The following is a 12,237-nucleotide window of genomic DNA, read 5'->3' as shown; positions in this document are numbered from 1 at the left end:
CTGGATGACATGGAGGAGCTGGTGTCGACAGTCATCAGTGTGGGTGAGTGACCACCAGGTACTGGGGGGACGAGTGGAGATGGCCACGATGGCACACATGCACAATCAAGCAGAGCACAGTGCACACCCTTAATGACTCTGGGTCATCGCCCAGATCTACAGACTGTCACAATGTACAATGCCATGCTGTCTGAATGTCAACATGTACCATGCGTCTACATACAGGTGGACACATTGTAATACACCATCTCCCCTTCACATTGCGGGGCCCCCGTCAACACCCCCTGCAGAACAGTCCCAGCCACTCTTCACTTATGACAAGGAGGACAACCCCAGCATCGACGCACAAGCTTTCCTAGACATCATTGACATCATCCGCGACTCACCTCCAGGATCAGGGCAGCCCAGCTGCATCGAGGACACCCCACCCACCACCCAAACCACCCAGCAGGAGGCACCCAAGGAAAAACACACGGCCTTCAAACGCCCTGTGCTGGAGGGCCAGAGGGAGACGGCTGAGCAGGTGCGGGTGGGGTTCGACCTCATGGCTTCCAAAATGGATGCCATCCTTGGGAGTCTAGGCCCGCTCCATGGTCTCCAACGAGCCCTGAGTGACATTGCTGGAGTCATGACAAGGAGAGAAGAACACCTGTCCGCTCAGAGGGGCTCCATCGATATCAGTCACGAGCTGGCACACATGCGGAGGCTCATGTAGGACATGGTGCGGATAGAGGTGGAAAGGATGGCAGCCACCGCTGCACATCAGCGAAATGTAGATGGGATCTACCATGCCCTGCAGATCCTCATCATGGCATTGCTGCCACAAGGCGTGGCGCTGATGAATGATGCTGCCCCCACACCATCCACATCTCAGCCCCCTGGTGTGCCAGTGCCTCACAGTGCGGCAGGTGTATCCACTCCGGCACTTGATGTGTCACTGCCACACAGTACGGCTGAAAATCCTCCTCCGGCCCCTGATGTGTCAGTGGCGCACAGTGCCTCAGCCGGTACTGCAACACCCACCAGTGGGGCAGAGCACACATCTGGGGACGAGGACGTGGATGGGTTTGTGTTCAGAAAGAGGCACTAGCATTCATTTCTGCCACCTGGCCTGTTTCTCCTTGTTGCCGCACATGGCCCCATGACCTTCCACTGATACCCAAAACACTCCGATGCACTCACCTTGGACAGCAACATGTACTGCCATATCCTGTTTGATGACCAATGACACGGCGACCAGACTGTGGACTGTACCCTTCCTCTCCCGCAGTAATTGTCATTCCAGCATGGATTCTGGCTGGCCCTCCACGTGCCCATATTGTGTAGTGTGCTTGGCATGGCCCTGTACAGCTCCAGCTGCAAAACTGCACTGGATGTGCAATAAACAACCAGCAAGGTCATGTCTTTCATCAACCATGTATGAATGTGTGGATGAATGTAGGGACAGTGATTTCCCTTGCGTCAATGATGCTCATCCTGTGGGATGCCAGTCAGAGGGTGCTACATTGCCTACTGTGCTCCGGGTGCCGTGGACACTACAACAGGGACACACGCATCAGTCACTTCCTTGTCCGGACATGGACTAAACCACGCCCAGAGCCCGCGAGTCATTGTTGCAAGCCTTGCGCTGGGCCGGCGTACGGCAGGCCAGACCACTCCACCTACGCTCTGAGGGGGGCCCCTCATTGCTACCCGTCACAGGCATATTCGCTGGTGGTGTGGAGGTCACTGGTTTAGTTGTCAGCATGTCACAGCCACTCCCTGAGGGAGGTTTGCAGACACACCACACCCATCCGGCACAGGCGTCACAGTCCATGTGACTCCTCCAGCATAAGGGGCCAACAACGTCACATTCCCCTCTGCCGGTGGTGACTGGATGACGGATGCTCCATGGTTTTCAATCATAAAGGGCCCATCAGTTGTTGCGCACAGGGTTAGTGGCACCCGAGGACTTGTGGCCGGCACGGGCCTACCCCCATGTGGCGCTGACTGCGGTTGCACAGGGTTAGTGGCACCAGAAGCTTTGTGGCCGGCACGGGCCTACCACCACGTGGCGCTGACTGGGGTTGCATGGGGTTAGTGGCACCAACTATTAGGCCATCTGTCCTTTAGACAGAAAACAGAGACCCGTCTTTTGGTCATGCAGTTGTGAAAATGTTGTTTCCAAAAGGCTATACCAGTGCGTATGCTTGTACTCTACTGAAATATTACAAACATATAGATAAGTAGATAGGTAGAAAGATAGATAGATAGACAGACAGACTTTAAGTACCACAATACATATCCAGGACTGGTGCATTGCATTCGTATTGCCACTGTGCCATTTAGTAACATTATTTGTAAATCAGTCCATGTTTATTTGATATGGATCCATACAATTACACAAAATACCTAGGCTTTGTCTTGATAACACAATATAAAGGTAAGAAATGCCTAGATAATGTATTGCAGTTAACAATAAAATAACAAAGTTGAAAAGATATTAAAAAGCTATCAAAACGTAACAGTTGATACCGCCTGAGTCATAATTCAAACGGGCCACTTACGTAGTTGGCCTTTTATGTCGTGTCTGTTCCTATAGTATCGAACCATGTTATGTATGGCACATATTTCTCTTAATCTCCAAGTCTCTTATACTGTTGTGTACAGCAACGGTTGTTCTTTATGATGTGATCGAGTTAAATGTGTTGTGAAAGCTGGATGCTTTTGTTTGTGTTTCCACATTTTTTTCTGCTCAAACAAAGAGAACACAAGTCACTATATCCATTTGAGGTTGAACTATTCAGAACTTCCCTTCCGAAAACTCCTACAGACTTGGCTCTTCCAGGCCAGATCCCCCTAAACCTCTCTAAACCGGATGTGCCATACTGGGATGCCTAAGGGTAGCCATGCGCTATATAAGTGCAGAATAGAATGGAATATTATTTTACTGTGACCCCAAAACCAGTGTTCCAGAATCCCCTAATTCGGAAAAACCCAGACAAATGACTATTGTCTATTGAAGGAAAAATGGCAATCCGAGACTGAGAAGCAATTACCAGATGAATTCTGGAATAAAATGTGTTAGACCAGCAAATAAAGTTAATACTGTATATTTTACTATTTCCTAGATCTATATTCTCATAGTGTCCATTCTTTTTCCGGACAACTCTTCAGCAGATGCTGGTCCCACAGATTTTGTTACCAGTACTTCCTATAATCCTGAAGCGTGGGTTAGACAAGAATCCCTTTTCTCTTTGAGGAAGCACTGACCCTATGGCATGTTACTGCTAAATGACCAACTACCCCATTACCAAACAGGATGTGCAGCTGGTGAATAGGGGCACGTGTTCTCTATGGGATCGTGTAGATAAGCAGCCGTTTTAAAATAAAAATGAAAGGTTTCAGTTTTATTTTTTAAAAGTAGACAGTGGTCCTTCTAACCACTACTTACTCTTAAAAACATTTTTTCAAACATTCTCAAAGGGGAAGGTGTCACAAGGGGACCTCATCCCACTTGCAAATGGGTTACCATCAACTTTTAAATGGTGGTATAGTGCAAATGTTTTGCGACTGCATCTCAGTCACAAAACATTAGTGCATACCATTCAGATTCCCAATTTGAAAGGGACGCCTTAAACACTCCCCTTCCAAATAGGATTCTGTTTTTGTTCGCAAACCCAAACTGCTATCCAGTAGCAAATTATTGAATCACACGTTGGTGTTTGTACATTAAAAAAAGCATTTTTGTGGTTGCAAATGGCCCAATACGCACAAATGGCATAATCGGTCAGTTTGCAACATCTATCCCTCAATGAGCAAATGTGAGTGGTGATTGGGACTCCAATATTGGCGAATTTGTATATAGCAAACAATGTATGTTGATGGAGGATCAGTGTTATAATTATTAGGCTTGTGTTGGGAGTGAAAAGTCCCTTGCATTGCGATGGACGTGCACCTCTGCCCTGAGTGCCCAAAATTAGATGTCTGGCTCCCTAATGCTGATTTTTGTTTTTATAGGAAAACATGGATCATGCGTGTGCACCATGACATAGTCCTGTCTCACGGATTACGGTCTTCTTGGACCAGAAGAACCACTCAAAGAGCTACCCTCATAGTTGTGGAAGGCTACTGCCATCATCGGGAGTTAAGCTGCACACTTGTGGTGGTGGCAGCATACTGTGTAGTGATCAGTAGGGGTGAACAGGTCCTTTGTAACCTGTGCCACTGGAGTGAGGCCAACAGACTCATTTATTTTGAAGTCCACCACTGTGTGACATACTCACCCTTGGCCTACATCGGTTTGGTGTGTGGTGCTGGGCAGCACGAGTGGTGTATCTGCGTGTTGGAAGGGTACAATACAGGGCTAATGCAGTACTGTAAAATGCGTGCATCTTGAATGAATGTGCTGGGACTATGTGTACCTCTGAGTACTACAGTACATGAAGGATATAGTGCTGTGCAGTGTAAATGCATGCACTGGGTGTATATGTGCCTGTGAGTGGCACATGACATGAAGGATACTGTGCGGTGCTATGTATATCTATTAAATGCATATACTGGATATATGTGTGCCTGTGGATGGTACTATACATGGCAGAGCATAGGTTCCATTTGAGAGACCGAGGCCTGCATGGTGAAACATGAGGAGAGGAGGTAGTTGAATCCTCCCAGACATATTTGTGTATTGCTGCATTCCTGGAAACTGGGTGGGACACACTGGAGCCAGGCTTCCCTCCTACACTTCAACTGTGCTTTTTGACTCAGAAAGGAAGGGACCTTAGCACATCTCAGGAAACAGATGGGGCTGAGACGATAACCATAAAGATGATATCAGGAAATGGATTTTAAGACGGGGGAGCTTGAAACCCCCAAAATTGTCATCTTTCAAGCAGCCAGACCAGCTGTGTGAGGAAAGGAAGCTCTGCAAGACTTCTGCCTGAGATCAGGACTGGAGGCCGAGGCATGCCAGTCTTCCTGCTGGGTGAGGGGACCTGACACAGGGAATCCAAGACCACCTGACCTGGACCTTGAAGCACCAACACCTGCCAGCTTCCCAAGACCAGTATGAACTGTGAGGATGAGGAGAGTGCTGGAGGAAGCGAGGTCCACTGGAGAGCCCCGTCGAGTAGACTCCCTTTGCGAGGTGTGAGGAAATGGCAGCTGCACTTATAGGGTCGTTGCTCATGTGCAGGACAAAGTCGGTGATGCTTGTATGCCAAAGGAGGGCAGCTGTGAACTAACCCATGTGCATCACTGCGCCGATCAAGTCAAATTTTGCAGTGCCCTGAGGACCGTAGCCCTTGAGCAGTGCTGAGCCACGACCCTGTATGCCAGAAGGGGCCTCAACATGAAGACTGCCATGTTCTGAGTCCCGTAGCCCTTGAGCCATGGTGAGCCATGATCCTGTATGCCAGAACGGGTGGCTGCATGAAGATTTCTGTCCTGTGAGGGCCATAGCCCTTGAGCCACAGTGAGTGTCACCCCATATTCCTGGTGTACAGGGGAGATACATGACCCTGTACGCCAGAGGTGGTCACCAGGAGCAACAAAATGTGCAGCCTGATTTACAACTCCCTGCCAGAGATGTCAGCCTCTGTGGGAGCACCCCATATTCCAGGTGAGGCCACTGCTGAGGACTTCTCTGCGCTGAGTGAGCCAAGAGCCTGTGTACAGGGGAGATACGGTGATCCTGTATGCCAGAGGGGGTCACCAGGAGCAACAGAATGTGCAGCCTGATCTACAACTCCGTGCCGGACACGTCAGGCCCCTGTGGGAGCATGGGCACTGCCATCATGATGAACGACCTGTTTCAGGATTGTCGCATTACCCCCCCCCAATACCAAGGATCAGACACTTACCTTGCAAGGAGGAGCTGCAAATAACCCCCGAACGCTTTGGTGGCACGACTGCATTGAGGAACTCAGTGCCCGCTGAGTTCAGCCCTCTAGGGTAGCTTGCAGCAACTCACCTGATTCAGCTGCTGCTACTCCAAGAGTCAGGAACTCCGAATGCTCCATGCCTGCAGGGGTGGGTAACACTGATGCTCGGTCAGCTGGACCTGGGGGAATGTGCTTGCTAAATAGAACTACGGCACTGGAACAATGTTGATTTAAAGGTAGAGTCAGAGTGGACTCTTGAAACTCGTACTACTAGTGGGGCTTACCCTGGATGTTGCATATTGTGAATGGGGAATAACCAGAATCAATGCCAGTAAGGAGAGAGTAGGACTCAGGGAACAGCCTAAAGAAACAGTAGAGCCCTGACCTCAGGGGGACTGTGCAGTTACTTGTGAATGCCATATTTTTCCTTTGTTTTGGTAACAGGATAAATAAAATACTTCTCTATTTTCCAAGAATTTGTATTTGGCTGTACAGTGATTTATTGCTGCTGCTGTGCATATTTTGAGTTGTGAGCTCGTGTTTAATTCCCTGAATCCACCTACCTCCAGAGGGTATCCCAGAGGAAGCCTTAGACTGCATGACCGACTGCTACTGAGAGTCAAGTGCAGAAAGGCTACTTGGCCCAGCTGCTCAGAATCCATAGTAGGTCGGGCCCCGAAAGCTGCTCAGAATCCATAGTAGGTCGGGTCCCGGAACATCAGATGTAGTAGGGCTCATACCTCCCCTGCCCCCACGGTTGGGCCCAGTAGCTCCTGTTCTCACCGTGGCCCTCTGAAAGGGGATTTGACAGTTTGTATCAATATTAAATGTAAAGCCTCCACAGGGCAAGTCACCTTTATTTAGAATCGTCAGCACTTAAGATTTTATCCACCACAATTTGTGCAGTTCCAATTATTCTATTTTGCTATATTATTGTTTGTTATATTGAATTAAGATGTAAGGCAAGAATATTGCTGTTAGCATTATCTACAGTTAAATAATATCTGTACATGCTAAGATGAATGAACTAATGATTTTTTATATTAAAATTATTGCTTGTAAATGTGTATCCAGCCTAGGCAAAGACTCTGGATGTTAGGTTGAGTGAGATTTAATGACTCTTAGTTTTACAGCATTAAGTTATTTTCAAGCATCACCAGTGTTTCCTGCACTTGGTCTCCTCTTCCTCTGGGTTCAGGGTTGGATTGGCCTATAGGGCAGTCTGGCACTGTTCTAAAATGACAGTGTGTGGTCCTGTTGTTTGACTGCTTGCGGTTTGGTTTTATTGTATTGTAGGCTGATTTCTGTTGTTGATTGCACTCATCAAGTACAAATATATGCATTCCCCCATAACTTGCAAAAAACCCACATAGCATGTCTTTGCAAGTACAAAGTGTCTCCAATTTACAAATGTGGGCCACTTTTTTAACTATTTGATTTCCTGATGGAAGACACTTTTATTTTGGTGCCCAGGCCTATTTGCTGCCCCTGTACCACCCTGTCTGGGTTCTTGCCACACTGACGCTTCAAAGGTCACCATCAAGGATCCTAGCATGACCACACCCAAAGGAATCCCAACACTCCAAGAGATCGACAGGTTATGGCATGTTAGTATGTTGATGGGCGGCCTGCTGACCGCCAGGAGGGGAGGACGCAGAGCTAATCGCCTCCACTCCTTGGTGGATTACCGCCCACTATATTTAGAGATCTTGTATGGCTGGTTGAGGTCTCTTATGCATTTAAAGTAGCTGCTGTCTTGGCAGCTCCTCTGTGAGCACTGAGAGTTTGATGAGTACCCCCATGTTTCATGCAGCTGCTCAGCAAACATTTTGTATTACAGAAACACCCAAAAATGAAATTATTTATTTTTTTAAACAAAAAAATAATTATCCTGTCACCTTCAGAGTTTTCTCTGAGGGTGTGGTAGTAATGTTTTTTTTCATTTTCAGTTTTGTGCTGCCAGGCTTTCCCTGGCGGTCCAAAAGAGGAAACAAATCCTTAGAACGTCTGCCCTAAATAGGAATCATAAAAATCCTTAGAACATCTGCCTTAAATAGGATGGACGGACTGAGGTTCTTACACCACTGGCCACAAAAACTGTAAGCTTTCCACTAATGGAGCCAGTGGGTGCATCGCTAGTGTAAAGATGACAGTCCATCCAAATCTAAACCGAGAGGTGGTGAATCAGTTTGGTGGCAAACAGCAGAGCAACCCTGTCCACCAACCTCTAAATGAGAGTTCAAGTCTTCCTAACTAAAGACAAAACACAAATCTTGTTCTTCTTAGGCACATCCAACAAAATGTTACTTTCTTTCCTCAGTTTCTGATCTTTCTACTACCTTCAGTTTTTCCTTATGCCGGTGTTTTTGGTTCTAATAGTACATTGCCTTTCCCCAGTACTCATTTCCCATTTCCCTTTCCCTACACCCCACCATAACTATCCCCAGTTACTCACCTGTCCAGGGCCTCAGAAAACTGGTAACTAATTAATATAAATCGCGTATGGTCTTCATTGCCCACTCTATGGGCCTTATTTATGAGGCCCTGCGACAGTTTTGCGCTTCCGTTGTGTCACTTTTTGTGACGCATCGGCAGCGTAAAACATGCCTCCTGTTGCCCCTATTTACAAAGTGACGCATCTAAGCAGATGTGTCACTTTGTAAACCCCTGCGCTACCTATGTCAGGTATAATGTATGCAGGGTGGGCGTTCCCACATAAGTAAGCATCGTAGAAGTGACGCAGTGAAATCTACGAGAATGTGTCAATATCTTACGCCTGCCTCACAGCAGGTGTAAGACTGACGCAGGCCCTTTCACATGTGTCCTGCCCCATGTGAAGGACACATTGCTGGATTTGCGTCACTTTTGTGACACACTCCAGCAATGTGTCACTTTTGCGCCAACAGATACGTCAGAAATACTGACGTATCTGTAACTCCTTGCGACATGATGCGTCATACAGTAAATATGACGCATCCATCATGTCGCAAGGGGGGCGCACTGAGAAGTGACGCATCGCTGCTTTCATGCAGCGATGCGTCACGTCTCATAAATGAGGCCCTGTGTCCGTAATGTTTTTAATCTTGTGATAGGAAGATAGGAATAAATAAAAGAATACACTTTTCTTCCACTACACAATTTTACCTGAAATCTCCAACTGTCAGTACAGCTCCAAGAACAAGGACAAACATGCCTTCGGCTAGGAGCAGGCTCGATGATGAAGCATGCCATACAAATCCGGCGTAGCGTCCAGCATCCTATTAGGACAGAACTTCCCTCAAAGATTTATGGTCAAAATTAAAATATGCATTACTACCTACTTACCAAATAGGATTGAAGATAGAATATTCTGAAAACTAGGATGCTCCTGGTAGATCCCTTTACCTCTTCACCTATGAACCCTGTCAAATGTCTCCTCTTAGGCTAGACTCTGTAGCTTCATTTAGTGGTATCTTCTGCTATAAGACAGGGATATCCAACCTTTCTTACCCTTCCAGCCTTTGAAAAGCGTCATGAGCTACTGCCTAACACAGGGATTTGATAAATGTTCACAGAGGTGAAATAACTTAAACACTGCCCCTAGCGTACTCCTCCTGCTACAGGGAGCACACAGTATGAATGTCACAAGAGCTATATCGTAAAGGTGTCAGGGTTGTATTCTCGCGTCTTTTTTGTTTATTTTTTATATCAACCGTTTAGAATCAGTTTTAACCGAATTACCCATGGATGTCCCTGTGGCAGGAGGGCGTCAGATCCCTGCTCTGCTTCATGCAGATGAAACAGTTTTAATTGCGCGTGCTGCTTGGGAGTACAGTGTCTTTCAGATCTTTTTACTGGTTTTATGGACAGTCTTGATCTCTCCGCTAATTTCTCCAAATCTCACAGGATGGTGTTTGGCCCGAATAAGACTAAAACTCAGACATTTGTTGCAAAGGGTCATTATATCATCAAGTTTCACAATTTTAGGTACTTGGGTGTCCAATGGGATTCGCGTCATATTTGGCACCCGTTGATTAATCACAACCTAATGTCCTTTTACAGGGCTACTGACAGCACTAGGGATTTTTCTCTCCGACTAGAGCGCGCTCATCTGAAGATAGTTTCGGATATTTTTAAACCAAATGCATCCCCATAATTGGCTATGGATGTGAGATTTGGGGCTATGGGCCCATTGCATCCATCCAAATAGCAGAAAATAGGTTTTTTAGGGGGCTCTTAAGGCACTGATGGGTTGGAATGTTACCCTGAGCAATTGCCAGTGATTAGACTTATTGCAAGCATCCTCCCATCACCTTTTGTGAGTTTGATGCCTAAGAACCTTCATAATGCAATCTGGGTCAAGAAGCAGAGGATTAAGTTGCACATAGTAGGGCACACACGCGATAAGCAACATAAATGCATCTCATTCGCAAAGGAAATAGGGCATGTTTCATATACATAACTGGGCCATGCAAAGTGTTGAAAGGCTGAGTGCGAAGCACAAGTAATGCACTGAATGTCACTGGTGCACATGCCTGTGAAAAGGGCAGGTGCAGCACAAGCAGCCAGTGCCCTCCCGAAGACGCCTTGAAAGCCTAACCTCTGGAATGCTGATTTCTGAATGACTTCTCCTAATTAAGGAGTAACCATGAGGTTGGTACCAAAACACTCATTCAGTGGTTCAGTGTAGATGTACAGGGCTGTCACGTGGCTGATGTAGGTTGACCCGGGCAGAAGATTTAGGCATCTCAGAGGACAAGATATTGTAGGTCTCTGATCTGCTGTGAAAAGAACTTGGGAAGTTCATGACTATGGGACGGATTTAGATCTTGGCAGACGGGTTACTCTGTCGGTGACGGATATCCCAGCCGCTGAAATATGAATCCAATAATGGGATTTATATTTCAATGCAGATGGGATATATATTTCGGTGGATGAGATGCCCCTCACCGTTGTGATGGAGTAGCCCGTCCACCGAGATCTAAATCAGGCCATTGAACATCAGAGATGCGCCACAGTATGGACTGGCCCTCCCCTGGGATGGAACCCGTGCCATCCTATATGTGCACCTGTGCGGGTGTATATCTGGATAGGGTCCCTTGTGGTGTGACAGTACACAATTTTCAAATGGCTACTTGAATAAACAGTGACTTTTTTTAGAAGATCCAGTTGCATCGCCTATAGTTTGCTTTGTACATAAGGCAGAAAAGCCCACAATAGGGATCTTTTTTAACCAAACAGAGCATCTGAAATGAAGAGGCACGTGGAAGCTTTCTTTGCTGCAAGTAAAGCTAACCACTGCATGGCAGGCAGGAAAAATATCAGATTCAAGTAAAAAGCATGCGGCAAACATGATGAGTGGTGTGTCAAGAGGGAAGCTTTCAGGGCAGATTAGTAATGCTGCACAAGAGTGGCCTGCAGCTCCGGAGACAAGAGGAGATGTGATTACTCTGCAAGGACCTCAGGCAGCTGCCAGAGAGCGGCGTGTAATGCGTCCCAAGGTACTGCAGCCAGCTTGTCACAGTCACAAAAACAGGCGTTCATGACAGGCACAGCAGCCTAGGTACGTGTGGTCTACAGCGGTACACTGGCGCCAACGCCATTTACTGTTCCGCCGCCTGCCTTTTTAATATTCTCTTATTCAATAATAAGAAAACATGTACCAGTCACAGGAGATACTGGAGACCTTGTAAAGCATGGGCATAGTGGGAAATTGCCATTGGCCCCCAATTTCCAGAGGCTCCTTGTTAAAGTGATTAGGACACTTAAAGCACTCCCGCTCCCTCTATAGAGCAGGGTTCTCCAATGTCGGTTCTGGAGTGCCGGATCCGTGCAAGATTTTTAAGATAACTACATTTATCTAAATGTGGATGAGCTAGAAACATGGCATGGATCCGGACTCCAGGACCGACGTTGGAGAAGCCTGCTCTAGAGGAAAGTATACAGGATTCCCGAGTGCTTTTGGTTCTGCATTCCAGATGAGGTCGGGAAACCTGCCCTTTCGTGGGAGGGGTTGTGGCAGGGGATTCCCTCTCTCTGACAAGACCCAGTCCCAGCAGCCTGCAGCAGAGGATCAGGGTCAGCCAGCAACTGGAGAACAAGATGCTGGCTACTCCAGTACAAGTGGAAACCCTTTGAGGGACAGGGGGAGGGAGCCTGAAGTTTTTCCTAACTCTATGGGAAAGTACAATTCAGGATCAGTGGGTACTGCAGATCATCTGAGAAGGTTATCGGATAGAGTTCACTTCTCCTCCCGATTATATATATATTTGTGCTACTCCACAGCCAAGCAACCCAGTGAAGAGAGCAGCTCTGCAGAATGAAATAAAAAAGCTTGAGGTCGGCCCTGGAGCGTCAACTGGGTGAGTTGGAATCGCGGCAGGCGTTAGGGACAGAT

Source organism: Triturus cristatus, chromosome 2_1, assembly GCF_964204655.1.
Source record: "Triturus cristatus chromosome 2_1, aTriCri1.1, whole genome shotgun sequence".
Classification (NCBI taxonomy): Eukaryota; Metazoa; Chordata; class Amphibia; order Caudata; family Salamandridae; genus Triturus; species Triturus cristatus.
This window is presented reverse-complemented; position numbering follows the sequence as displayed.